The following is a 25031-nucleotide window of genomic DNA, read 5'->3' as shown; positions in this document are numbered from 1 at the left end:
CATGGAAGGACGAAACACAATTTATTGACTAATAAATAACAGAAGTAATTAGTTAACACAAAAGTTTAAGCAATTTATACAGCTCTCTGAAGCAACTACATGCAGGGAAAGGAGTTGTACCAAAAAGATAAGGCAAAAAGGCCATGTCTGTTTTTGCATTTGCCTCTTGAAAGATGAAGTAGGACTGTCCCACCAGTTAAGATTGTCTCACTGGAAGGCCAAAGGGCTACTTTTTGGATTTGCTGACAAATGTAGGCCTTAACAGTTCTGTTGGCCTCTAGCACACCAGCCTTGTACACCGCCAAAGGGAACTGCATCCTTACTAAACCAGACTGAAGGCAGAAGTAGCTAGATTGCATCACTAACAACTTTGGTTCAGTAAATATAGTTTATATGGTAATTGAGCCAGGACATAATATTAATCACATGAACAAAAAGATTTACAATTGCCCAAATTCTTTCATTGAGAAAATGATGCAACCAGTAACAATAATTTGAGGGCATTTTCTGTCTACTGAACAGTAAGTTCATGTTCACAGCAGCCATGTTGAGGAAACCAACTGGAAAAGTTCCAAATAGCCTCTTATGGTCTGTCATGTCACTAATCCACAAATTAAATCACTGCTGAAGTGGAATATGATATGATTTTTCAGAACAGCTTCAAAGACATTTGCAGCCAGTTGTGTCTGTGATTTGCACATCAAAGTAGTAATAATAAAAATACTTAGTTGTACATAGCACTTTCATCCTTAGATCATGATGCACTTGTCAAAGGTGGATAAGTGTTATTATTCCCATTTTACTGATGAGGATACTGATTTCCTCTAGGTGCCTCAGTCAAAACAAAGGTAAAACTGAGAATTATACCTATGCTTCTGTCATACTTATACCTCCTACTCGACCAAGCTATACAGCAAGAAGTATCCAATGTGCAGAACCAACGCATCAGTTTGAAAAACTGAAGCTGATCCAGAAGGCTCTGAAAGCAGTAGAAGTCTTGATATAATGTGCTATTGGCCAAAATGCTAACATATCACAGATAGAGATATTCTATGAATCTGTTGAGCTTTTTCTCTTTGCTCCCATGCTCCACTTCACTTACTCCCTCATTGCTGTCTTAGGTTGTTATATTTTTTATGATTTCAATTACCTTCCATTGAGCAAGAGGAGTATGGTAACTGACAAGCAGCCTACAACATGTTTACCTGCCAAAAAGTTTGAATAGGTAAGGAGAAGGATGATACAATAAATCTTGCTGGGCAGCAGGATGGGGAAAAGGCAGCAAGGTGACTGATAGTAATGACTGGAGCTAACATCAACAGCTGTCCACAGATGGGAGGAAATGATGGGAAAAAGGTGCTGCTTGTGAGTGAGAGCTGGGCATAGTTTCACTGGGTTTCTGGTTCAGTGCTGATAGAAAATACAACTTTGGAGCAGAATAAGGCAGGATAAAGAGCATAAAGCAATACAGAGAATGAGTAGCATGAAACAAGCCACAGAGTAAAGAGAATTATAGACTCAAATAAGAGATCCAAAAGAAGAGAAGGAGTAACAGATGGGAGAGAGAAGGAGAAAGAGTAAAAAATAGCATACTGAGATGCAACTGACCAGCAGAAAAAAAAGGTATGAGTGAGAAAAAGGGAAAGAGGACACAAATAGGTCTACCAATAGGACTAAGATCTTTAAAATTATATTCTGATGTTAAATCTCAAAATTAAAAACACCTGCTTATACTGAGTATTTGGCAAACAAGTTCTCCAGTGCTGAGTTCTGACCTCATGGGAAATCCAGAAAAGCCCACCCTTTTTTGCCAAGAACAACTTTTAAATTGCTTTCCAGGATACAACTACAAATTGCATCTTGAGGCACATCTAATATTCTTATTTTGAAATCAATAATCTTTACTAAACTAAATTGAAAAGACTGCACGTTTTTCCATTATTCATTTATTCTTTGTCACATAGGTCCTTCTGAACATTCTGATCACCTGAATTTATCCCCAGCTTCTTGGTAGGATGCACCTAGAGATCATTTAACAAACACAGTCAAACAAGTAATCATTTAATAAAAGGCTTGAACAATGTCCTTAAAATTATCCTCTCTTTTTAATTGTAGGTTTAAGATACAGGATCATGAATAAAAATTGCTTTGAAGCAAGTATATTTGCAATTTTTAGACTTAAGAGTCCAAAAGTGAGTTTTTAAAGGAGAAGATAAATAATGATATTTTGCATGCTGTTGTTGGGACCTTAATATTGCAGGGTAAGATCACTACAAGCTTTCCAACAAATTATAAGAAAACTGTTACTAGAACTATTTAAGCAAAATGTCCTTAGACTTGAAAACAGTATATTAGTCATACATGTGATGTCACTCTTTTGTGGCTAGTTCGCTTGGGAAAATAGTGACATGCAGTAATATTACAAACTGATGCAACAGAGCTCTCTCAAATGACTGGAGAGATCAAAGGTCTAACCCTAAAACCTCTGTAATTTATTTGGTAATAAATGTATTTGGTAATAGTGTGTATGTTATTAGAACATTAGATCTTTACATCCTATTTCTCCAGTGGGTATAAACTGGACTTTGAAACTTAAGTGTCAAAATACCATATCACTGTATAGAGTTTCCACACAGCATTTAAGGACCAATCAATGCTCAAAAGTAGTGGAAAGCTTATAGGAATATCAAATAATATGAGCTATCCCAAGCCAAATAATATACTATTTTTATTATTTGTACATGATAGAGTACTGACCAGTGTCATAGTCAAGATTCTTTTCTTTGCTCAAAAAACAGTGCATAAATTGTTATTGCCATTACAGCCAAGAAGACAGTAGATTTAGCCTAAATAGGGACAGTGGAGCAACATTTTGATTCCTCCTCCTTCCCAACAGTATATATTCTTCTGTCCTTCTTCCAAGGGTAACCTTATTTCCTGGTTTCATTCTATTCATATGAAGGAATTTTTTGTTGTGGAATCTGTAACAGTTTCCATAAAGATATGGAGGTTTTCGTATCTTTAATATCTGAGGATATGAAGTTGGTTCTATAGCGTAATGCAGATCAGCTGTTGTACTCTCTTAACAGAAGTACATACAGTAAGTCAGATAAGCCTGCCACTTCTTCCATATCAAGGCCCTGATTTCGATTGCCTCCTTACAAAAGGAGTCTATTTGAAGCTAGTGACACCAGTAACATGAGCAATATTTTCCTATCTGGACCATATATCCTCTGTTTAGTTTAGCATTTGTTTTCCCAAGGAACCGTATCATTTTACTCCAGTATGAATACACACGATGTACTGAAACTCTCTCAGGCACTAGCCCAAGAAGGGTAGAATGAAAAATCTTGAGAAATAAGAGCCATTATAAAGCTCACCAGCTCCCCCTTAAAACAAAATTAATTTATAAATACATAGGTATGAATATCCATTTATAGGTAATGTACATAAGAAAATTTTTTTACCAAAGCATGTTTGTCCAGTGCAGATATATTTTCCAACCTAGGAAACAGGCAGATGGGGAAAGAATGGGTGCCATACGACTGACATCATTGTTCAGTGAATAACTGAAGGTGCTCATCCAGTATCATGATGAGTGCAGCATGCAGACTTACATCTGAGAAAACAGTAAATTCCTGCATTATCTAGCACATCCAGGTTCAAAATCTACCTCATAGCATTGTGTGGACAAAGAAAAGAGGCATTATCACTTATGTGACTTAGTAAAATCCGGTAATGCCCAAGTAATGCACTTGGCTGTTTTCCCAATAACAGGGCAAGCTCTACTTTATTCTCCTTTTATCCATTTCACTACCTTTATTACTTTCTGAGTCAAACAACAGCTCCTACCGCTCTTACAGTAGTATTTTAGGCTACTGGTCCTCTAATTATCAGATGCAATAAGCCAGACCCAAGTCTGTGTAACACCTGCATGACGTTTTTTCTGGGGGAGCGTCAGGGTACTGCAGGGGCTCCCTGGGGCCAGTGTTGGGGGGTCCTGGTGGCCTGTGGCCAGCCTTGCCACCAGGGCCCGTCCCACCACCCCGAGGGACTAGGGCACTGTGGCCTCTCTGGCCTGGACAGGGAGCCTGGGACAACACTGATTAAAGTGATTCAGAAAAGCATTTTCTCAGCCAAAACGTATGTTGTAGTAACTAGCATATAGCAGAGAAGAAACCTGTATCTCAATCTTTTTATACCAGTTTTGGTAAGTTAACCTTACCCAGTAACTCCTTCTCTGGGTCAGGAAAAGCCGAATGTCCTGGCATCCCTGTCCTTTCTTGCTAACACCTTCCAGAGAGAGTAACAAATTTGACTCATGCCTTCTGCCCCACGCCTGTGATTTTATACTTTCAGGAACTATTCTGACCATTTGCCAAAGTACCCAGCACATTCTCTCAGCTAGTACCTTATTTTACCATTGTTCCATTTCCTCCTTAAAATATTCTTTGATTTAATTCTTTGTAGCTGACAGGATGATATCAGCTGTCGGTTATACTAAAATACATACACATGCGCATATGCATATACAGGGTTCTCACTCTCTATTTTAGTAAGACACTGTTTTGAATGAAAGCTTCCAGAGGAGAAGAAAAAACACACAAAACTTCAAAAGTCTGAGATGGGCTCATAAGAGCATCTGAGTTGTCTAGACCAAGGAGAGGGCCACAGAGATAGAGGTAAGGGGCAGTAATTCTGAAACCTTCCTCATATGGAAAGTTAAAATTAGTAGTGAAAACAAAATTGTCTCTTTCCTGTTTGTGTGCTAGCAAAAAATGTCACACTAAAACATTACCGTTGTGTCACCATTTTTCATCTTCTTGTTATATGCACTGTTTCAGTGTCCCAAGAAGCTATAACATTCTTGTAAAAACAGAGAACAAGAAAAAGAATGAGTCAGAAAAATGAAAATGCAGCCCTTGTGTCTCTCTGGTTTTGATAGAAGCATCTTCCTCCCTCCTCCAGGCAAAACTGTTGGAATAAAAAAAAGCCTATCCTGTCATTCTAGCTTATTTCCCCCAGGTCCGCTGTCACAATTCCCCACACTATGCCCCTGTTATGTTGTTATTACAAGGTGCTGCCCTGACCTGGCAAATGGAATATGGTGGTATTAACAAGAGATTTTTTCCTGTTTGAGGATAGTGTGTTGCCAGAGTACAAGGCTGTAGGGCCTTCTGTTGAAGGCTGGTCATTGGTCAAAAAGAAAAAAGGAAAAAAAAAAAAAGTAATGTTCCAATTTTTTTACAGTTACTAAAATACTTTCAAGAACACTAATAATTAACTTATGCTATTTGGGGACACTGGGTGAGAAATTCATTAAAAGGGAGGATATGGCCTGTGTCGGAGTTGGGTTGTTACTTGGGGAATTCTTCAAAGATCTTAAGACAAATTTTATCTTACTTAAGATTTTCAGTAATGATCTCACCAAAAAAAAAAGTTATCACTAAAGAAATTTGCTGATGACATTCATTTGAAGAGCAATGCCAAGCATAGAGCCTGATCAGAATGTCATAAAGGAAAAACTGAATGATCCTAAGAATTGGAGTAATAAGCTGGATAAGTTGGCAGCATCATAGGTGTGAAAAAGGCATCTGTATATTAACTGATTGTGATCTGCAGAGAGCTAGCTATTCAATAACATTTGCATACAGCTACATGTAATCTTTGGTTGTATCATGAGCAGATATACAGAAATACTAATGTTATTACACAATGAATCCCTTATCTAAAATTTTGTACAATTCACACTAAACAGATGATCAGGGAAATGGAGAAGATATGGAATGGAAAAGATATCATATGAGAAGAATCTAAATATATCTATGACTTGTCATGGGTATGTTTAGACTGGAAACTAGAAGATCATTTCTAACTATCAGAGGAACAACCATGCAGAACAGCCTGTCTGTGGAAACTCTAGTTAATTCCAAGATGTTTGTGAGGGATCCTCAACTTGGTTGCATGTCAAGACAGGGGACTGATATCAGTGATGTAGGAGACTCCTCTCCAATTTCACTTCAATATAAAAGTCTGTCCATCCTCCGCAGGTCTGAGCATCCTGGTCTCAGAGGTTTAATCACTACAGAGACAGAAGTGCGTAGATAATAGAAAGTAAAACCCAAACAAATGCAAAGCATTTTTTACTTGCACACCTACCACACACATATTATGTGAGAATTAATGGGCTTACAGATAGCAACTGTGCAGCATGGATGCCACTGCTGAGTTATTAACCGGTCATAATTATCCAGTCTGTCTTCTCCCATTTCATTCCATTTTGCTATTCCCTTTGTTTTTGCCATTGCATAAAATTGGATTGGAAGTACCTTGAGGCAGGATCCATTTTTGTTCTTTTATATACTATTCATCTTATCTGTACTTGAGGCGCCCTGGACATTATTGAACTCCATAAAATAATAAAATTCAGAAGGAAATACCATAAAAGCAGTCCCTCCTGTGAAATCTCTGGCATTTCTATTACTGTTTATGTCCAGAAATACCATGAGAAGAGACTCTCTCTCATTCTTTCAGCATTTCCTGTTATGGTCCCAGCTGGAGCCAGCAGTGAAAAATAATATATTCGAATATTTTAAAAGCTTGACAAAAGCTAGCCTAAGCATGTTCCTAGATTTGGGTAAATGTTCACAGGTTTTCATATTCTTTCTTAGTCAATATACTTAGCAAGCAGCGTTTCTTTACAGAAGTCTGAATTTCTGAGAATAAAAGGTCTTCATAGTCACAAAAAGCTTTAAAATAGAAAAACAGCTTACAGTGATTTCTTGCAATTTCTGTGCTGTACTTTAGAGCCCCTCATAGCCTTTTGCTACAAGCTTTAAGTAAGATATTCTGTTTACTGTGGCCATTAAAACTGTGAGCTTTTTTAAAGCAGCTGCATTACAGCATAAAGCTCAACAGGTCACATGGCACCTTTTATACAAACAGCGTGGGCCATTGAAGGGAATGAGTCCATGTCTCAGACCATGCAGGGCCTTCCTAAAATGCCAGAGTGCCCTGGGTTCTTAGTGGAGGAATTTTTCTTCTGTAGCTTGTTAAGTGTCTCATAAAAAGATGCTCCACTACTCCCTTTGTTTTGGTTTCTTAAAACCTGTAGGGAATGAGATTTATTTACTTCAAGTAACACATAGTTGAATACTGCCAATGGTGGATGCAGCTCCAGAGCAAATAGAGGTCTCCCCAGAAGCATGATTACAACTGTGACACCCTAATCCAGAATGCTCCTGAGTCTTACCTTCTTTTTAGTTCCTAATTCTGGTCTGGTGGCTGTAATTACACCTTTAGAGCACATGCCATGGATACATGTGTAAGGTGGATTTTTTCCTTCTTTTTTTTTTTTTTTTTATAATTCCTGAAGTGGCAACCTCAACATGCCCCCTTACCTTCTGTGCCAGGTCATATCGCAGAGCATTTTTCTCTCTCTCTAGCAGGTAATTTGCAGATCAGCTGCAGCATAGACGATGCATTCGGATCCCCTAGTTTCTCTCCAGCTCCCTCCACCTAACTTATGGGTTGAGGAGCCAGAAAGCTCTGGCACTATGGTGGGACTGCACAAGTTGTTATGTTGCACTGCTGTTACCAATGGGAGATAGCAAGTGAAAGAGGAAGAGGAGCAGACCTAGGCAGCTAAAGCTACATAGCAGACATGGTAGAAAATATAATTTTAACATTTCCTGTATATTGCATACTTACAAGCGCAATCTGCACTTTTGCCTGCACCGCTTTATAGTGTGCACATGTGCAGTAACTGCTACTCAGAGTGCTGTAATGAGTCAGCTTCATTTTTCCATACCTAAGCTAACCAAGTTTTAGATATACACTTTTAGCTTCTTTTAACTAGGACAGCATTTCTGGGTTTAGATGTACTCAGCAGAGAGTGCATATATAGCTTGTAGGTAAAATTATGTCTACAAAGCCCTGTAATCTGCCTAGAGTTGATAGATTCAACTAAGGGCAAACACTAGATGATTATCATTATATTTTACTGCATATGGCCAGGGATAGGAGATGGTACTGGTGTCAGAAAGTGGGATTAGTCTGTGGTTCCTAACTGCTAACAGTGCAGATCAGCTGCTTGTTTTTTTAGAAAGATAAAAAGTGGAAGTGATACAGCAGGAGCTGTCAAACCCTGTTGTGCAACTACAAGCAATATAATGATCAAGAATAAGAAAGTCTTCTCTTTGTGTAATCCTTCAGAAGCCTGTCCCTAGCAGGCTTTCTGAATGATTCTAAGATATTAGTCACAACTTAGAATGCAGCCCTGTGACTCATATTGTAAGGTTAGAGGGAATATATATATGTATGTATGTATGTATGTATGTATGTATTTTTTTTCTTATCTAACTGTTGAAGACATAATGACAGTCCTTTAATTTTACTAGTTTTCCTGCATTAGGAGAGAAATAATACAACTAATCTCATCATAGATTTCTTTTATGACTTTCTGGTCTGTAAATAAAATAAATTGTATATTGGTGTTTGCAGCTGTATGTGTACACATCTAAGCACACATACACAGAATCTCACAAAGCTATATACACACACTCTCACATGGCTGATTTTTCATTATGGAATACCAGATATCCCATTAAATTATTGAAGAGCATCCTGTTATATTTATTACAGAGGTGGCTGATATTACTGTCGATTGTCAAATTTCAGTTTCCTGTTGTTGATTTTCATGCATGAGAAACACACAGCTGCTGGACTGATGCCAGAGCTCCATCAATCTCTCCAGGCTGCTTCGACCTCAGGATATGTAAGAGTAGCGGATAAATTGGAAGATCAATGCCTTGTCCCTCCTGCTGTGCCAGCTGCTATTGAGAAATTAATATGAGGATCACTATAAATAAAAGATAAAAGATGATATGGCTTACAGTGTAAAATATTAAGGTTGGACACAATGTGCTCTATGAATCTAAAACCCAAAGCTAAGAAAATTAACCCTATAAGAGTATCCACTGCCTCCGCAGATATGCAAAAAAGAGCAGAGAAGCAGGCAGAAAAGGAGTCCTTAAGAACTCTTTAAAAAAGCAGGGAGTTTTAGCAGAACTAACCATAACATTAGATATTGCAGAAAACAGTCCTCAGCCATGGTCTAGTTTATCAGTTCTTACTATTGAAGTAAGTGATAGTGAAGTTGTACACCATTATGTATTCAGTAGCATAATTCTGGGAGAGCAGATGACTGATAGATTCAGTAATGATATATGGAGTTTTTTAAGGGGTAGTTTTAAAGCCATTTATGCATCTAAAATACACTGATGTCAATGGGTTTTGAGCATCTAGAACAAACACAACGAAAAACAAAGCTGGGATTTTACTAAAGAAAACAGTTGTACCTGGCGTTTCAGGCTCCTTCTGGGGGTAGGGGTGGAGTGGGGGCACTGAGGATCCAGTAGATGTTACTGGGAAATAAAGGGACCCTTAGTCCTCAACTCCTCACAGGTACTACTGTGGAGGAGCTGGGCCAGTGCCCCCAAAATGTGGCCAGAGTTCACATTCAGACTAGGGTGCTGCTTCCAGGAGCTGTTATCACTTCATGGCTCTTCTGTATTTTTTAAGAGAGGGGCTTACAGTTCTCAGCTTTGAGGCCAGATTTACTTCCTCCATGCAACGAAACAACCTCCCTATCATGAAACTCACCATGCAGGGAATCCATCTTAACAGCATGAAGGAAAGGTCTGTGGATCACATATGTCCCTGTCTAATTCTGGCATCTGAGGAGACCTCTATAGAGCAGTCTCTCCCTTCGATGGCATGACAAATGGGACTTGTCTTTGTAATCACAGGAGATTCTGAGAGGGACATTCAAATCTTAAGTGGCCTGAATCTCCTATTGGAAATGCCTTTCTCACCAGTGACTAGTTAGGATGTATAGGGCAATCCCACTGCTTACTTCAGCACCCAGGTAGATGAGAGGAATCTGTGCCCCATAAGGAGCTGCCACATGAGAAGCTCCTTGAGAATCAGTGTTACAAAGTTCCTGCAACCTTCCTCACCAACCAGAGGCACTTAACCTTCTCAGAACACTTAGGGCTGCCTTATCCTTGAGTCATAAAATAATTATTTAGTTCACTAAATGTTGAGTGAAAGTCCACAAAAATGCATAAAGAAGTTCAGGGAATTAAACTCTTGTTTACTCAGAGTTTCAGTATTATATTGTCCCATTCACTACTGTGTCCACCTAAGGAAGTGAGTAGGGCAGAATTCTGATATTTGGGGAACCTTACTTATATTTTCATTTAAACTGCTTAGATATTAGATTAATTTCCTTTGGGGGCAAACTTTCCTCAAATAATCAAGCACAACACATGAGGGATATGGTCTGACTTCGTCAGAAACATTTTTATACTTCTAAAGCAAAAATGGACCTTTATGAACTGAGAGATCATATTTTAATTCCCTAGATATCATACTTTAATTCACAGAACAGCATTAGTTTTTTCTTTACAATGACGTAACTCATTGCACATAGATCTTAAGATAACTGATTCTCTTCCAAGTCTTTCTTTCGCATCTTTACACACACGCATACCTGCCCGTCACCCAAGACATAGCTGCATGCATCAAGCCAAAAAGAGTAGCTGAATACATTTCTTATTGAGCAGGTTAATGATTTCCTTAAATACACAAGACACTTCTACAGTAGAATAAAGTATTCATTGGGACCAGATTGCCCCTGGTGAATAGAGAATGAATGGAAAGTAATGGGGACTATCTAGACCTCTGCTCTTCAAATTGCCTGAATGTGGAAATGACTGAATAAATTGCACCCATGGTGGAGGACTCAAATTCTTCTTTATTATCACGTGCATTCACGCAACCATCCCAAAGCTGGGACTAAGTCCAGTGTGGTGTAGCATTACATTTACCTTCACCCATGCTCGTGATTCTACACTGCAGTTTGATTGATGCACAAAAATGCCTAGCAGCTAATTAAGCAGAGAGAAGCCTGTCAGCATGAATTTGAAATCTCAACAGACTTGTTAAAACTTGTCCCATCCTTACTTCTCTCCAGCTATTATGGGGATTTTTTCTGTGCTGATACTCAAATTGGGATTCAACAGGTTCTGCTGAACAGACTTCTTTAATATTTCTTTTCAGAATTTCAGAGTGATGACATTTCAGTCATTTGGTGATGACTAGAGAGAGACCAGGCCCTGAAAATTTCACAGAATATATATGATTTTAATGGGATATTTTGCCCAAATGTCAAATCTGAGGATTTCTCAAAAGAACAAAGAACAACAAAGATTAGGCAGAGAAGTTACAGCTGTGTCACAGAGCACAGTGCCATTAGAGGCTTATACACACAAACACACACAAACAAGGTAAATAAAAGTATGATTTAGAAGAAAAAATCAGGTTGCACTGAAGTGAAGAGGCGAGTAAAATGGAAGAAAGAAAATGATACTTTAAGAAAGTCCCTATAATGTTTTGCTAGGAATCCAGACTTTTCAGAATTTAAGTGATCCTTCAATTTTTGTAAGGTTTGAGTATGAAAAATAAAAGATATTCCTGATATCTGCATTTAGGCAATCCATCTCATTCATTTGTATTGGCAGAAGAAAAATTGATTATTCAGTGGCAGTATTACACTAAACAGAACATAGACCTTCATTCATAGTTCCAGTTGCCTACTATTCAAGGGAAAAAATCTTGTTAGGATTTAAACCCTTTAAATATCAATCATGTATCCAACAGGTTGGTCTATTAGTGCTGCCGGTAAATTCATTGCAAATTTACAGAGTTTTGTTATTCACATTTCTAAGCTCACATCTCCCTTTTCCCAGTTTCCTGTCCACCTGTCTTTTCACATTCAGGGTTCAATTCAAAAGTAGTGCACAAGTTATGTCCCTTCTAAAGATAAATTCATAAAACTTGTTTCTTATTTACAGCTACATCTCCTACTCGGTGAAAAAGGCTGCTTCTGGTCATCAAATTCCTGGGAAGAATCCCCAAAGTATGCTTTTTTTCTATCCCTCCCTACCCTTTTTCTCTCTCTCTCAGTCTGTGCTTTTTCTTAAGGGCCAAAAATATGCAATACAAAGGGAAAAGAAAAAAAATTAAAGATCAATGCCTTCTCTCCCTGCAGTGCCTTCCTTGGTTGAGAAATGAATATGAAGATCACTATAAATAAAAGATAAAAAATGATATGGCATTTGGAGTAAAATATTAACGCTAGGCACAAAGTCATGTATCAAAGTCTGACCAAATTAACCCCCTGGGATAAACAGAGGCCTCGTTTATGTTGCATTGGAAAATAGATCTGTGGAGAATTGTGTTTGTGTGTATGATGTGTGCGTGTGTGCGTGCATGAGAAAAACACACAAAATACACACACACTCCCCCTTCTCTCCACTTCCTTCCCACTCTCTCTCCCCACACATATATACTTAACGTATATCTATGTTTGTGGTTACATGCACACTTGTGAATGTTTTCACTGCATATATTTGTGATTTATGTTCCCATGTACAGTGACCATAACAGGCGTGAGAAAGGAAATTGGAAAGGCAATACTACTCATGTGTCTGTAAGTCTGAACATAACATACATATGCAGTTGTGGAGGATTATCTGGAGGAAAACAGACATGTGAGCAATCCAGCCCTAATACTAATAGCAAGAGTGTGAAAGTAGGTTTTGCGGCCTACCGGTAAGGTTACTAGAGGGCATGCGATGTGGTGAGAAACTGTCCTTGGAACGAGAAAAACAACTCCCAGATGTTCAGTGACAAACTTACGGGCTTAGGGGAGCTTCTTTGCCTCCTCGTGGACAGTACATGCTATCCAATCACATACTGTTCAGATGTGCGTGCTAAATGAACATGTACCAATCACTGTATAGTTTGATTCACGAGACCACGGTTAAAGCATATAAAAGATGCTATTCGGGCTTAATAAAGTGTCAGCATTTAATCATATTGATTGGCATGCTGTCTGTTTATCTCCCGCAACTGGCGCCTGAACAGGGACCCTCTTGCTGTTGCTTGATTGAGCGATAAAGACAGCTGGAACAGGAGGGTGAGCGGGAAAGCCGCATCAAAGGGACGCGAAGCCGCGACAGAGGGTCGCGAAGCCACGTCAAAGGGACGCGAAGTCGCGACAGAGGGTCGCGAAGCCACGACAGGGGTCGCGAGGGTTACGGTGGAATCTCGCCTAGCACAGGTGAGCGGTCGGGGAGGAGATGGGAGTCTCTGTCCAAGGAAGAAGCGGCGGTGGTAAAGCTCCTCCAACATATGCTTTCTAAGAGAGGGTTAACTTATGATGATGGGACATTAAAAACTTTGTTGAAATGGGCCCGGGATAGAGGCTTGATACCAGGAGTGGGCGTTGCTTTTGAACTACCCACCTGGGAGAATATCGGAGGTGCCCTTTGGGAAGAAATTAGCAAGGGTTCAAAAGAAGCAATTCGATTGGCTACATTGTGGCGACTCATAAAAGAGACTTTACAAGAAATGAAAGGTGAGCGAGCGGCAGTTACTTCTGCTTTTGCTGCATTCTCACCTACGTCGCCATCTGAGAGACTATTTGAAACAATTATACCAGGTCCGGCGCCGGCGGACCATCAATCTGTTCCGTCTCAGCCACCTCAGCCGCCCGTGCCTTTGACGTCACCCCAAAGTGAAGAATTAAAGTTAAGGAGGACTCGAAAGTCTTGGGACAGTGGATCAAAAGGGAGCGAGCCCGGCAAAAAGGGAGTGGCGTCGGTAGTCGACTCGGACACCGAAGTCGATAAGGAGGAACGGGATAACCCGGAGAGACCGGCTAGATTATATCAGTCTCTGCCACCTTCAACTCCGGGAAGCCCCCCCGGATCGCCCCGAGCAGCTGAAAAACACAAGGAAGCGGCATTGCGCGCAACAGGTTACCTACCACTGGACGGAGGTAAGCGGCCGGGAACGCGTGGGAGTCGTGGGAAACGGAATCTCCCCGCAGGATAGGTCCGTGCTAAACGTAATGCAAAAGACTTTGAAACAGCACGGCAGAGATATACCCCCCCCAAGATCTCCAAATGCTATTAGTGTGGGCATGTTTGAACTGTCCCGAGGTGAATTCCACCAGGATTTATAGCCTCGGTACGTGGGATTCAATCGGAGAAAAAAAGAAAAAAAAAGAAAAAAGAAAAAAAAGAAAAAAAAGAAAAAAAAGAAAAAAGGAAAAAAGGAAAAAAAGAAAAAAGAAAAAAAAGAAAAAAGAAAAAAAGAAAAAAAGAAAAAAGAAAAAAAAGAAAAAAGAAAACAAAAAAAAGAAGAAAAAAGAAACAGCCTATGCTTGCTCCAGCTGATACTTCAGATATGGAAGCAGTATGGAAAGAAGCAAAACCAGAAGAACTCATGCATTCGAAACTTAGGCGTGTGTTTGAGCTACCAACGGAAAATGATACGCCTTATGACATAGAAATGAAATTGTATCCGCAACTGCAACAAAGACAGATTCTTCTGTAATGTCTAAATCAGTAAGGCCCTCTTCGGAGGCACCCGGCTCGAGCTGTGATTACTGCACGTGTATCATTAGGATTTGGTTATTTAATTTGCTTTGATTTGGCTCTGAACTTTTCTGCGGGAACCTAGGGTCGGGCCCTGTTATGGTGGCCGACAAGCCTAATTTCCATAACAGTTTGGCGACCCAGGTGGGACCCTAGGCGACCACTGTCGGGGCCTCTCGTCTCCAAACGATCATCTGGCGCCATCGGGTGAGTTCACCTGGGATCTTTGGCAACGAGAGGCACCGAAAAGGTGAGTCTTAAATTCCCGCCTAAATTCTAAATTCTGGTCTGGTAACAGTGCACTGTAAGGGGTGCGCGGGCTGGCCACCGTAAGGCGTACCAGGGGACGGGTGCGAGTCCCATCCCCAGGGTCTGAGTGGGCTTTAAGTCCCAGCTCTGCCCGGCCGGAAAGGGGAGTGCGCAGCCTGATCAGCGTAAGGCGCACTGCAAGACTGTAAGACAGAAGTCTAGAGTCACTGTGACTGGTGTGAGCGTGAGCAGTACTGTGTGTGCGAGTGTGTATAGCCTGGGAACCGACCGGGGCGCCCGTCGGCTGAGGAAGCCGCCCGCTGCGAAGGGACAGCAGTCCTAGCAGTTAAAGACTCGGGGGGTGTGAGTGCGGTTCCCAGAGAGTGAGAGAAAGAGAGTGTGTGATAAAAAAAAAAAAAAAAAAGCTGGTCCAACTATGTCAGGAGGATTGCCCATTCCTGACAAAGGAGGAAAACCCAGCGGAACCCAGCAAGGGACTTTTGATCAGCAGGCTAAATTGTCCCATGATTTCTTTTTTTTTTTCCCCACTAAAATGCAAAAGCGCCACAAAAAACTTATCATATCACAAGGGACTAGGCCCTTTTTTTTTTTTTATGGATTTATGGATACAAACATGCAAAAATGAGAATGTATATGTGTGCATATCAGCACACTACACATTTACACACATATATAACCTGTCTGCATGTGTATATCTATATTTGTATCTTCTGTGTGTATCTATCTATACATATAATACATATATATAATATATATGTATATATTTACACACACACACACACACACACACAGATACATGCATGTGTGAGAGCCTGAACCACTCAGAAACCCTGAGAAAACTATTCTGTGTTTCCTGTCTTTTTGGTCCTCTGTAGGTGACACCTGCAAAAGATTTGAAGTTGGCTTCCCCTCTGGGCTGCACAGGAAATAATCACTCCCTATTCTATACAGGGATACTAACTTATCTTGTTGGCAGGTGCAGCAGCCAGGAGCTAATTTTTTCACCCTTTCAATCAAAAAAAAATCTAGAAAAATATGTTTTCCATTAGGATTTACACCAATCTTTTTCTAGCTTATCCTTCATTAGATTAATGCTGGTGTAAAGGCCTGCTGAAAACTGTGTGCGTCTTAGACATCCATCCAAGAAGGCGTTATATAATAGATGTACTTCAAATTGTTAAAAGCATGAATTTCAAAAACTGTCTTCTGCTGCAGAGCAACTAGATACTGAGCCTTATAAATCAACTTTACTTTTTAACTACTTAGATCGTAACCTTTTTTAAAGAAGAGAGTAATGACATAAAAGAACCAGATAATTCAGGCTGTAACTATAGCAGACACTTAAGCTAAATCATGGATAGAGCTGATTGACTCTTACACATGTATTCAAAGTAGGATAAGAAACCTTTCTGCAGAAAATACTAGTAGCTGTGCACTCTGTCTTTGAGATAGTGCAGCATCAGGAGGTTATTTCCTGAACTGAAGTAAAATTTGAAATTTGGGATTAAATAGCATTTATTTGCAACAGCAGTGAGCAGACTACAAGCTATGGTTTAGCAATGTTAAGAATTAAAACCAATTGTTTGTTGGCTGAGTCCATCTGTGAAGCTCATGTGATGACATGTGACAATCGCCATGCTTTGAATATACATTATGTCCTTCATCACTGTTGTGGTATGCTGCCCTTTCGTGCTATAGTGTCAGTCAGTATTTGCATTTTATTGACTTTTTTCTTGTATTAGTTTAACTGTCTAAATGTTGAATTGGAGATGAGAGGGAATTTACCACTGGCCTGCAGTTTGGCTGGTCTAATGGTAAGCAAATCTGAAACTCTAATATTCTGATTAATATCATTTTATATCCCTTAGAGCAGGTATAAGGGATTTGGGTAAGCACATGGCAATAGAGGAGAAGGTAAAAAGAGACGAACAATATTCTGAGAGCTTCTTGTATTTTGTGAACTGTCGCTAATCCCAAGTCAAATTCTACTGTATTGTTAATAACCTGCAAATACAATAAGGAAAGTGTTTGAAAAATTGTCAGGGTATAGCTTCACTTTTTTTTTTTTTGTGACACTCAAATCCATCTTTTAATGAAGTCATGAAAACATTTACAGTACAAGTCAGATGTGTTGACTTCCTGTGGTATCTGAAAACAGAGTTCTGTGTAGAATACTGTATTCCCACACAGCATGAGAGTCTTTCAGTCTTTAGACAAAGATTCATTTAGCCAATGGCTCCACAGAGCCATTATTGCATACCTGCTTACTAAAATGGGGAAATAATAGCAAAAAAAAGCATAACGAATAAACAAAGTCTTGCACCCCCATTACCATGACAAATTACCTACAGTACTAGAAATATCTGAACACACTTGTTGTACTAGAACCTGTAGGATAGACTTTAGAACCAGCTAAAGAAAATATAACCCAGATGCCAAGAGCCTCAAATCACACTTTATAATGGTATTATCCATTTATTTCAGTGAAGTTCATGTTGATTTCTCTAACAAAAGGGTTAGATCCAAAGAGTTTGAGAAGACAGCTGCAGATACTCATATCTGCAGCTACTTTAAGTTATCATAATCCCACTGACATCACCAAAGGTACACTGATTTACACCGGCTGAACAACTGGCTTGCAATATGAATTAATCTACACAGATTTACATAGCCAACTATACTTTATCGAAACCACACAATCCATTTCTTTACACTGCATTATTTAAATTTCTGCACAGTTTAAGGAAGTCCTAGCAGCACTACATTTGGTTCTTCATTTCTTACTGTTGCTTTTGGTAATCTGCAAAGAATAAAAGGTTAATGAAGTTAAATGTCTTGGCACACTCATACTGCTGAGCTGCTTGATAAGATGTGACTTGCAATATTAAGGTGCCGACAGTCTTAAAATAAAGTACTTAAAGAGATGGAAGACATGCCATACAAGGTCAAAAGTTCACGTTGTTAACAGTAGCACTTGCAACATAAAGTAGGGTGAATGACATGATGCTATTGGTAACCTGCACTATAATCATTTTAATGACATCTAGAATTATTAAATGCTTTAGTGTTAAATAAGACAAGCTTTTAGTCTCATTCATTCCTCCTCTCTACTAAGCTATATATTTTTCTCCTCTCAGGTTGAGGAAGGAAATTTCAAACCACAGAATTAATCACCAAAATGTTCCCTGCCTTCTCTTCTTCTCCAGCCAGGTCATTCCAAAACATATTTCAACTGTTTAACATTCTGTGTAACCACATCCAGAGCAGGGGATCCCTTATCCCACATCAAACTTGTCAGAGGCAGAAGGAGTGAAAATAAATCCCTCCTTGAGGTTCAGTGAGACTTTGTCACATCCTATCACCCAGTGGTTGGAGAAGCATTTGTATTGCTGCTATAGAACAAGCATTTTAAAAATCCAGGTAGATTAGGCTTTGCCATTTGGGACATATATCTCATGGGTAAATTAAATGAGTCTCCCATGGCTGAGCCTTGCAAACTACTGCCCAATCCAAATCACTAAATCTAAGAGAAAGCAAGCCAAAAGGGCCTGGTGAAGCAGATATCCTTGGGAGCAGCTCTACCAAATTACAGGAGGGCTTGGTAGGATGGCTAAAGAGGCTTTGGTATGTTTTCTCTACTTTTAGAGATTGCCACATCACAACATATTTATTTACCTTTTAGCCATAGTTGACCCATGCCAACTAGAGTAGCTCACTCAATCAAAAGCAGGCTATGGATGTCATTTGTTAATCATGATTTTTCTGCAGGCATGCAGGCACAGAAGAACATGTGGGAGCCAAAGCATTTACAAACTACTGTCTCTGCTGGGCAATATTAGAGAAGAAGCAAGCAACTTCAAAGAGGAGGAAAATGCATTACTTCATTTCCAAGAGCAAGCAATGAAGGTAAAAAGACTAGCTAGCTCAAGGGCTAGCAAACAGAGTTACTATCATAGGCCTATCCTTCAGACAAATGCATGCACCACCAACTTAATGCAGATAGGACAGTAATTTGGCAAAGGCATTTCTGATACAGATTAAGGGCTGTAAGCGGCCCTGTTGTGGGTGGGTTGTTAGGTATGAGGCCTCATCTGCAAAAAAGAATATCTGGCCTTGGGGAAAAGTAGAGTGTTTAGCTGACTGTGGCGAGACTGTCAACAGGTTAAATAGGACTGGATGGGATAGCCCTTAATAAGGTGCTTTTCCCAATACATACATGCTCTATTTCATGAGTAATCAACTTTCACTGAAATAAGTATTGAGAAAACAAAACAAAACAGAATCACAGATCATCTAGTCCAATCCCCCTGCTCAGTCAGGGTCACCTAGAGCACGTTTCCAAGGATTGTGTCCAGACAGCTTTTGAATAACTCCAGGGATGGAGATTCCACAACATCTCAGATGGACCTTCCTGTGTTTCAGCTTGTGCCCATTGCCTCTCGTCCTATTGCTGGGCACCACTGAAAATAGTCTGGCCCCATCCTCTCGACACCCTCCCTTCAGATACTTATACGCATTGATAAGCCTTTTCTTCTCCAGGCTGAACAGTCCCAGCTCTCTCAGCCTTTCCTCATAAGAGACGTGCTCCAGTCCCTTAATCATCTTAGTAGCCCTCCACTGGACTTGCTCCAGTAACTCCATGTCTCTCTTGTACTGGGGACCCCAGAACTGGACACAGTACTCCAGATGTGGCCTCACCAAGGCTGAATAGAGGCGAAGGATCACCTCCCTCGACTTGCTGGCAATGCTCTTCCTAATGTAGCCAAGGATACCATTGGCCTTCTTGGCCACAAGGGCACATTGCTGGCTCATGGTCAACTTGGTGTCCACCAGGACTCCCAGGTCCTTCTCTGCAGAGCTGCTTTCCAGCAGGTCAGCCCCCAGCCTGTACTGGTGCATGGGGTTATTCCTCCCTAGGTGAAGGACTTTGCACTTCCCTTTGTTGAACTTCATGGGGTTTCACTCCACCCAGCTCTCCAGCCTGTCAAGGTCCCTCTGAATGCCAGCACAGCCATCTGGTCAACATCTCCTCCCAGTTTTGTATGATCAGCCAGGCCATTGCTGAAGAGGTTGAACAATACTGGACCCTGTACTGATCCCAGGGGGGCATCAGCCTCCACCGGCACACTATAGGCCTGCAACTAGACTTTGCACCACTGATCACAACCCTCTGAGCTCTGCCTTTCAGCCAGTTCTCAGTGCACCTCACTGTCTGCTTGTCCATCTCACACTTCATGGGCTTGCCTATGAGGATGTTATGGGAGACAGTGTCAAAAGCCTTGCTGAAGTCAAGGTAGACCACATCCACTGCTCTCCCCTCATCCACCCAGCTAGCCATCCCATCATAGAAGGCTGTCAGGTTTGTTAAGCATGATTTCCCCTTGGTGAATCCATGCTGACTATTCCTGATCACCTTCTTGTCCTTCACATGCTTAGAGATGGCATCCAGGATGAGCTGTTCCATCATTTTTCCAGGGATCGAGGTGAGGCTGACTGGTCTGTAGTTCCCTGGGTCCTCCTTCCTGCCCTTCTTGAAGACTGGAGTGACATTAGCCTTCTTCCAGTCCTCAGGCACCTCTCCTGTTCTCCATGTCCTTTCAAAGATGATTGAGAGTGGCCTAGCAATGACGTCTACCAGCTCCCTCAGCACTCATGGGTGCATCCCATCAGGGCCCATGGACAGTTATAGTAATATTAATGTAGTGGCCAGGTAGTTCATACTCTCTGATGCATTTGTCCATACAAAAGCCCTGTTAGAAAAAGGAGGTGCAGCTCTTATGTCATTACCTCCATTTTATATGTGGGACAACTGAGGCAGAAGGTCCCAAAAGTGCATGTGCAAGTAGTTCTGGACATGAAGCTCCACTTTTGGGAACTGCAGTCCATTGCCCAGCTCAGGGACAAATTACGAAGTGTTATTCGCGAATTGTGTCTTCATTCTTATTCTGAGGCACTGGCAGAACAGATGTGCTGCATCCTTTATCCACAAGTGAGGAGAATCAATAGGAGAGGTAAACTACTCTAAGCACAGGAGGACAGGCCTTGAGCATTCTTATGCTGTTTGTCATTTTTCTTGCCACAGGATGTTGCTTAGGATCAAAAAATGAATGGAAAAACCCATGGAAGAAAAATGTATTGAGCACCACTACATATCAATACACCACCTCCAGTTCAGGTCTCTGGGCCATAAATCATTGGAGGAAGAGAGAGTATTCTGGGGAAATGTCATTAGCTTGCCCTGCTCTTATAGCCCTCCCCAGGCCCCTGTCAGAGACAAGATGCTACACTAGGTAGACTTTTGAGCTGACCTGGTGCAGGTAATTTTATGTAAAAGTGGAAGAAAAAAATAAGTTGATGATTGACTTGAAACAGAATGGAGAATGAAAATCAATTCATGCAGGGAGAGCCAGACTAGGAATGTACAGAGCTGGAGCAAAATTATGAACTGTTGTGAGAAAGGGCCTTACCCTCTCAGAGAAAAGATAAAGGAGTGGATGGTGCCTTTTCTCCTTCTATTTTTTTTCCCTGTCCATCTCTCAGTTGTTTCTAATCTTATGCAAATTATGTCCACATATGCAAATCAGCCATCTCATTTTTGTGTTCAGGATACTGGCCGGTATGCCAAAGCGAGCACTTTTCTGCACCACGATACAACACTGCTCCCTGTAGTCAGACCAGCTACAAGGAGAATAAAATATTTATCATAACATGTGCAAGTCCTCACTTTCTGCTCCCCTCTGCTACCTCCCTTGTCCCGGGACAGCAAAAAGTATTAATGAGCACGTGCAGTTCATGAAGTTATTTGCTTTGTTTTACAGATTGTCTGTTACATCCTGTAGAAATGTCTCTTCAAACTGGAGTCACTGCTTAATCAATATTCTTTTATACCTATATATAATGTTTATGACTGTAATTCACTTTTAGATATATCTATATTTTTACATTCATCTCATCAAAAAATTAATGTACAATTGGAAAAACAAGAAAGAGAAAGTGGCACCAAGAGATTTTGCCTAGGACAGAGGTGACTGCGGCCCTCACTATTCATATGCACGAAAAGCAAATAAATGTATTATCATCAGTATTGTAGCATGCCTGTCTACAAATCAACAGTTAATAGCTTTCACTATGCCAAGAAAGTTCCCTTTCTTATATAAACTAACCAAATTAAACAAGGGAAAATCAAAACAAACTGAAGCACTCTCACAGGGTTCATAAAACTATATATGGGCACTGTGAATACACGTATGATTTTGTATTTTTAATTTGAATATTTCAGAGGCTAATACTTTCTAACCTTTTCCCTTTTTCAAAACAAATGACAAATCTTTGCAGTGTTCAGATTGCCATGTATAACGGCTGTCTCTTGCCATGATAATTTTAGGTTATGATATAGTCTAAACAGTGTAAAGAGTTAGTTCTAAATATAGACTGTTTCTGTACTAGCATTATCTGTTCTTTCTCCTGGCATTATCTATCACCAGGTGGAAATAATATTGACATTTTTCCCCCCAAAGGAAGCACAGGGATCTTGCTATATGGAGGTATTTTGGGGTCAGAGCTGCATTTCATTGTTCTCCAGAAAACATTTTCAAGATGACATTTGTAAGGAGTACCTTGTGGATTGTGGTTCATGGTTTCTTGTAAAATTTCTTCCTCTAAATGAAGAGGAATGCCTTTCATCTTTTAAGAAGAGCAATCTGAGGATGCCAGGACTGCAGACAAACAGAAACATGAAAGAACAGGAAATATAACAATATCCCCTTCTTTGTCTGAAAATAATAACACCATATATTTGCAACATCTATTTGTATCACCTAATATATTTTTCTTGCCAGTTATGTATGTCAGCTTGTGCCAAATTATGAATGATGAATTGATCTTTGGTTCAGAGAAGCATGGAACTAGCATTTAAAAGATTATGTCCCATGTATTATCCGCCAAGTTATTCAGCTTCTTCAGAATTCATAAAATGATCATTTATCCCCAGTGCCAGAACATAGTGCTACCTCCTTCTTTTCCTTGCAATAAAATATTTTTCACTACAATAGTAAACTACATGTCATTAAAATATGTTTTTAAAAATGAACTAGCACAATACTTTGACCCTTTGTCAATGATGTTAGTGCCTTTTTTTGTCTTAAGGAAAAATTCCAAACTCGAGAAAGAAATCTGCTTTTCTGGATTTCATATGTGTTTAGTGATCTTTAAGAGGTTCCAAACACATTATGCATTTGGCCACTCATTTAATCAAAATTCATTTTCTGCAATTTTTGGCTGTAATGCCTCCAAGGGATTTGACTTCTTGGCTCCTATAGAGTTAATCTGTCTGAGTTACCATTTTCCAGCATTTTGGTATTTCCCCTCCAGAATCAACTACCCAAAATTTGGAATGAGCTTCCTGTCTGGCACACAGAAATATGTCTCTTCAAATACCAAACAAAAGAGGTGGCCCAAACCTCTTACAAACTCAAAGGAATGTGTTCCGTGATCACTGAAAGTCATTCATAAGGTTCTTAGAGGCTGATTAACAACATGACTGCAGTAGATCAGCCTAATAGCAAGTGCTCTATAGTTCATGTTCATGCCTCCCTGGTCTTTAATAATAGGCACTGATGGGCTCTGGATCCAGAAGAATTACAATCAGTAGGCATAATTTTTCACTGTGTGTGGCATAGCTGTGCCTGGGGATGGAAAATTCAGGTTATTGTTCACTTATATTCTGTCACATGTCACGAAACTCTGAGCTTTCTCTTGGATACAGAACTATAAACTTGCTGTCCACTTTTCTGTCTCAGGAGTGGAAGAATCAGTGTAATGATATAATTAGTAAAGTAGGCTATGAGGAATGATGAGGAATTATATAGCTGTATAGGCATATAACAGGATGCCTTCTTAGCAGGTATCCACATCTTTCTTTCAATGGTTAAAATAAGAAAGGAGCAAATTTTTAAATCTTCCTGAGGATTGAATGACTCAATTTTTTAAACAAGTAACCTCCTTAAAATAAAGGAATAAGGGTCAGTTCCTAGATGTATGGGGGTGAGGGAAAAAATCTTTTATATAAATGGCAGGTTTCTAGAAAGGGAGAAAGCTGGTTATTCTTAAACTATCAATTTTAATCTCCCTCTGGATAGTATGTTAACTCCTAAGAACAGTAATTTTTAACCACAAGTGAATAAATTAAGCACAGCCATGCAGAAGAAACTAGGTAAGCTACACAGTGAGTGGTCTGAAATCAGGGTTTCATTTAAGGTGGAGGTAACCTTCCAGGGTTCACTGCACAAAATCGGTGTCAATGAATTCTACAACCTGGCTTGCAGGAGTTTCAAACTGTAGCCTGCAGCTTTACTTGGAAGTTCAGGTTCAGTGAGCTGGTACAGATACAAGCTGGCAATTCTTGGCAGTTCATAAGCAACTCTTCAGCAGGGAGGAAAGCATTACAGGTACCATGTTCTAGGAGAAATGTCTCATAGCCCATAGCGTGATCCCTGCCTCAGTATTAATGGCAGCAAGGGTAAAAAATATATGTTTTCCCAGAATTAAATGAAAAGGTAGAATTTTTCAAAGACCGTAAGACAGATGCCATCCCCTATGCACTTGTGATGGGAAATAGTTGCTTGTACCATTGAAAAACTTCCCATAGCTTTTCCATGTCTTTTATATATGTCTCTCTAAACATGTGTGTTTATATATGCAATATATGTAATGTAATGATGGACAATATTGATGATATAGCCAGGATAAGGAGGACAAAACTCTAATTTCTCAATGAAACTGACTGAAGAAATATGCATTCTCCAGTATTTTTCAGGCTTGTACAAGAATCTTGCCAGAGGAGAGGGAAATGTTGCAACAGGGGTAGAAGCGTTTGCAGTAAAAGGAATTTTATTCATAACTCTTCTGCCAACCACACATTTAAACTGTTGACACCTTTTCCCTAAGAAGAGGAGCACAGAACAGATCTTTCAAAAGCACAGCTGTGGTCTCTGACTTACATCATATTAAGAAACAAGGGTCAAAAAAAATATGACAAGGCCTGAAATTCCCCAGCCACTTCCAGAAACATGAAGAAAAAAAACAGCGGTCAGAACTCAGGAGGGAAAGTCATGTGTTATTTCCTGCATGGTTCTGTGGTAGCATAAGACTGCTAATCCAGTCAAAATCATAGGAATCTGCTCTGAATTATAAAAACCTCACTTTTTTTGGAGTGTTCAACCCTTCAAATAAGAGAAGTGAAACACTTACTGC

Source organism: Dromaius novaehollandiae, chromosome W (assembly GCF_036370855.1).
Source record: "Dromaius novaehollandiae isolate bDroNov1 chromosome W, bDroNov1.hap1, whole genome shotgun sequence".
NCBI classification, from domain to species: domain Eukaryota; kingdom Metazoa; phylum Chordata; class Aves; order Casuariiformes; family Dromaiidae; genus Dromaius; species Dromaius novaehollandiae.
The sequence above is the reverse complement of the archived record's forward strand: the minus strand, read 5'-3'. Positions refer to the sequence as shown.